The 5,000-nt window shown below is 46.1% G+C and overlaps 1 protein-coding gene across 1 annotated transcript in view; it reads left to right on the forward strand.

The window, feature by feature from the left end:
• Positions 1–5,000, forward strand: part of LOC121560377 (glutamate receptor ionotropic, NMDA 2A-like) — a gene marked incomplete at its 3' end in the record, with an annotated part of 206,827 nt that overhangs the window by 200,954 nt on the left and 873 nt on the right. The window lies entirely within an intron of this gene.

The raw sequence follows: 5,000 nt of genomic DNA on the forward strand, positions 1-5,000 counted from the left end.
AACATCGTGTAAAATGTACTGTTCAACTTTTTAAAAAAAACCTGCCCAATAGAATTCCTACTTTGAGATGCTTGATATTGTACCCCACCACCTGGCTTATTTTTCAGCACTCACAGTCTTGGATACCTTGTAAATATGGGCCCAGAAGTATGCAGTGTATAAAGCGGATGGGTGAGGTGATGGCGATGGTGAATGACCCAGTTACCAGTATTTCCCTGGGGTTAGTTATGTCTAAGAGGATAGGTGAGGTGATGACGATGGTGAATGACCCAGTTACCAGTATTTCCCTGGGGTTAGTTATGTCCAAGAGGATAGGAGAGGTGACGGCGATGGTGAATGACCCAGTTACCAGTATTTCCCTGGGGTTAGTTATGTCTAAGAGGATAGGTGAGGTGATGGCGATGGTGAATGACCCAGTTACCAGTATTTCCCTGGGGTTAGTTATGTCTAAGAGGATAGGTGAGGTGATGGCGATGGTGAATGACCCAGTTACCAGTATTTCCCTGGGGTTAGTTATGTCCAAGAGGATAGGTGAGGTGATGGCGATGGTGAATGACCCAGTTACCAGTATTTCCCTGGGGTTAGTTATGTCTTAGAGGATAGGGTGAGGTGATGGCGATGGTGAATGACCCAGTTACCAGTATTTCCCTGGGGTTAGTTATGTCCAAGAGGATAGGTGAGGTGATGGCAATGGTGAATGACCCAGTTACCAGTATTTCCCTGGGGTTACATTTACATTTTACATTTTAGTCATTTAGCAGACGCTCTTATCCAGAGCGACTTACAGTTAGTGCATACATTACTTTTTTTTTTTCTTTTTTTTTTCATACCCCCCGTGGGAAACTAACCCACAACCCTGGCGTTGCAAACGCCATGCTCTACGAACTGAGCTACATCCCCTGCCGGCCATTACCTCCCCTACCCTGGACGACGCTGGGCCAATTGTGCGCCGCCGCATGGGTTAAATATGTCTAAGAGGATAGGTGAGGTGACGGCGATGGTGAATGACCCAGTTACCAGTATTTCCCTGGGGTTAGTTATGTCCAAGAGGATAGGAGAGGTGACGGCGATGGTGAATGACCCAGTTACCAGTATTTCCCTGGGGTTAAGTTATGTCTAAGAGGATAGGTGAGGTGATGGCGATGGTGAATGACCCAGTTACCAGTATTTCCCTGGGGTTAGTTATGTCTAAGAGGATAGGTGAGGTGATGGCGATGGTGAATGACCCAGTTACCAGTATTTCCCTGGGGTTAGTTATGTCTAAGAGGATAGGTGAGGTGATGACGATGGTGAATGACCCAGGTACCAGTATTTCCCTGGGGTTAGTTATGTCTAAGAGGATAGGTGAGGTGATGGCGATGGTGAATGACCCAGTATTTCCCTGGGGTTAGTTATGTCTAAGAGGATAGGTGAGGTGATGGCGATGGTGAATGACCCAGTTACCAGTATTTCCCTGGGGTTAGTTATATCTAAGAGGATAGGTGAGGTGATGGCGATTGGTGAATGACCCAGTTACCAGTATTTCCCTGGGGTTAGTTATGTCTAAGAGGATAGGGTGAGGTGACGGCGATGGTGAATGACCCAGTTACCAGTATTTCCCTGGGGTTAGTTATGTCTAAGAGGATAGGTGAGGTGATGGCGATGGTGAATGACCCAGTTACCAGTATTTCCCTGGGGTTAGTTATGTCTAAGAGGATAGGTGAGGTGATGGCGATGGTGAATGACCCAGTTACCAGTATTTCCCTGGGGTTAGTTATGTCTAAGAGGATAGGTGAGGTGATGGCGATGGTGAATGACCCAGTTACCAGTATTTCTCTGGGGGTTAGTTATGTCTAAGAGGATAGGTGAGGTGATGGCGATGGTGAATGACCCAGTTACCAGTATTTCCCTGGGGTTAGTTATGTCTAAGAGGATAGGTGAGGTGATGGCGATGGTGAATGACCCAGTATTTCCCTGGGGTTAGTTATGTCTAAGAGGATAGGTGAGGTGATGGCGATGGTGAATGACCCAGTTATCAGTATTTCCCTGGGGTTAGTTATGTCTAAGAGGATAGGTGAGGTGATGGCGATGGTGAATGACCCAGTTACCAGTATTTCTCTGGGGTTAGTTATGTCTAAGAGGATAGGTGAGGTGATGGCGATGGTGAATGACCCAGTTACCAGTATTTCCCTGGGGTTAGTTATGTCTAAGAGGATAGGTGAGGTGATGGCGATGGTGAATGACCCAGTATTTCCCTGGGGTTAGTTATGTCTAAGAGGATAGGTGAGGTGATGGCGATGGTGAATGACCCAGTTACCAGTATTTCCCTGGGGTTAGTTATGTCTAAGAGGATAGGTGAGGTGATGGCGATGGTGAATGATCCAGTATTTCCCTGGGGTTAGTTATGTCTAAGAGGATAGGTGAGGTGACGGCGATGGTGAATGACCCAGTATTTCCCTGGGGTTAGTTATGTCTAAGAGGATAGGTGAGGTGATGGCGATGGTGAATGACCCAGTTACCAGTATTTCCCTGGGGTTAGTTATGTCTAAGAGGATAGGTGAGGTGACGGCGATGGTGAATGACCCAGTATTTCCCTGGGGTTAGTTATGTCTAAGAGGATAGGTGAGGTGATGGCGATGGTGAATGACCCAGTTACCAGTATTTCCCTGGGGTTAGTTATGTCTAAGAGGATAGGTGAGGTGATGGCGATGGTGAATGACCCAGTTACCAGTATTTCCCTGGGGTTAGTTATGTCTAAGAGGATAGGTGAGGTGATGGCGATGGTGAATGACCCAGTATTTCCCTGGGGTTAGTTATGTCTAAGAGGATAGGTGAGGTGATGGCGATGGTGAATGACCCAGTATTTCCCTGGGGTTAGTTATGTCTAAGAGGATAGGTGAGGTGATGGCGATGGTGAATGACCTAGTATTTCCCTGGGGTTAGTTATGTCTAAGAGGATAGGGTGAGGTGATGGCGATGGTGAATGACCCAGTATTTCCCTGGGGTTAGTTATGTCTAAGAGGATAGGGTGAGGTGACGGCGATGGTGAATGACCCAGTTACCAGTATTTCCCTGGGGTTAGTTATGTCTAAGAGGGTAGGTGAGGTGACGGCTATGGTGAATGACCCAGGTACCAGTATTTCCCTGGGGTTAGTTATGTCTAAGAAGATAGGGTGAGGTGACGGCGATGGTGAATGACCCAGTTACCAGTATTTCCCTGGGGTTAGTTATGTCTAAGAGGATAGGGTGAGGTGACGGCGATGGTGAATGACCCAGTTACCAGTATTTCCCTGGGGTTAGTTATGTCTTAGAGGATAGGGTGAGGTGATGGCGATGGTGAATGACCCAGTTACCAGTATTTCCCTGGGGTTAGTTATGTCCAAGAGGATAGGTGAGGTGATGGCGATGGTGAATGACCCAGTTACCAGTATTTCCCTGGGGTTAGTTATGTCTAAGAAGGCTAATAAAAAGGAAGCATGGAATTCCTCGATTGACCGTACTGTCATGGCGACCATACTGCCATGGCAACCATACTGTCATGGCGACCATACTGCCATGGCGACCACACTGTCATGGCGACCATACTGCCATGGCGACCATACTGTCATGGCAACCATATTGCCATGGCGACCATACTGTCATGGCGACCGTACTGTCATGGCGACCGTACTGTCATGGCGACCATACTGAACAAGAAGACGTAAGAGTGGTGCAGAGGATAAAAGACTTGGCTTGGGAACCAAACATTGCAGGTTAAAACCCCACGTGTGCATGTTGTTATATAGATGGGTTGGCTGACAATGTCGCAAAAAAAATCTATGTGCATCGATGGCCGGAAAGGCGTGCGTTGTTGTTATGATTCTGAACGGTCAGATAGCTAGCAACAGTGACAAGAAGCTGCCATGTGGGGAATCGTAAGTGGATCGTTTTATCTTGTTATTGATGCCATGTCTTGTTTTGAGGTGTTTTGACCGATGTCTTGTTTTGAGGTGTTTTGACCGATGTCTTGTTTTGAGGTGTTTTGACCGGTGTCTTGTGTTGAGGTGTTTTGGCTGATGTCTTGTTTTGAGGTGTTTTGGCTGATGTCTTGTTTTGAGGTGTTTTGACCGATGTCTTGTTTTGAGGTGTTTTGACCGATGTCAGGTCAATAGCTATTATGGCTCAAATCCGCTAGCTAGCAAACAACTGTAACGATGTATTTGAGAGACGAGTGTAAGAGAGCTTCCCTGGTGGTGCGGAGTATGGAAGACCTGGCTTTGGGAATCGAACGTTGCAGGTTCAAACCCCACATCACCATATGAAGAGTAAAACATATGGTTATGTCTGTATTATTAAATGCGGTTCCTTATGAAGGAAATAAAAGCGCCATGTGTCCCTAAATCACCTACAATACAGTCCTCAGATGAGAACGACCATTAAATCTAGAGAGAAACACAACGGGGATGTGTTGCAATCTGCTTTCTGATGCTTTGAGGAGATGCACATTTTGCACGCTGAGAATGTTGTGGTGATATTAGGTCAAACCTAAAAATAACATTTTCTAAATGTTCTGAGGACCTCCATGATAAAATCTATATTGCGAATATAATATATATCGTGAACATCAACGTAATATTAAGTTAAACCTAAATACGAATACGTCATAAAAACGTTACTTACTGTGCCTTCAGACAGTATTCATACCCCTCGACTTATTCCACGTTTTGTTGTGTTACAGCCTGAATTCAAAAAAATGAATTCAAAATGGATCCAGTCTTTTATCTATGTGATGGATCATCTCCCTCTCTGTTGGTCAGTAGGTTCCACAGGCTAAAACAACCTTCACATGTAGAAATACACAGCAGCTTTTTATAGCCATTGTGTGTGCATGTGTGTGCGTGTGTGTGTGTGCGTGCGTGCGTGTGCATGCGTGTGTGTGTGTGTGTGTGTGTGTGTGCGTGCGTGTGTGTGTGTGCGTGTGTGTGTGTGTTAATTTGGGGAGGTATGAAAGTGGAGGTTGTGTGTGTGTGTGTGTGTGTGTG

Source organism: Coregonus clupeaformis, unplaced genomic scaffold (genome assembly GCF_020615455.1).
Source record: "Coregonus clupeaformis isolate EN_2021a unplaced genomic scaffold, ASM2061545v1 scaf0240, whole genome shotgun sequence".
NCBI classification, from domain to species: Eukaryota; Metazoa; Chordata; class Actinopteri; order Salmoniformes; family Salmonidae; genus Coregonus; species Coregonus clupeaformis.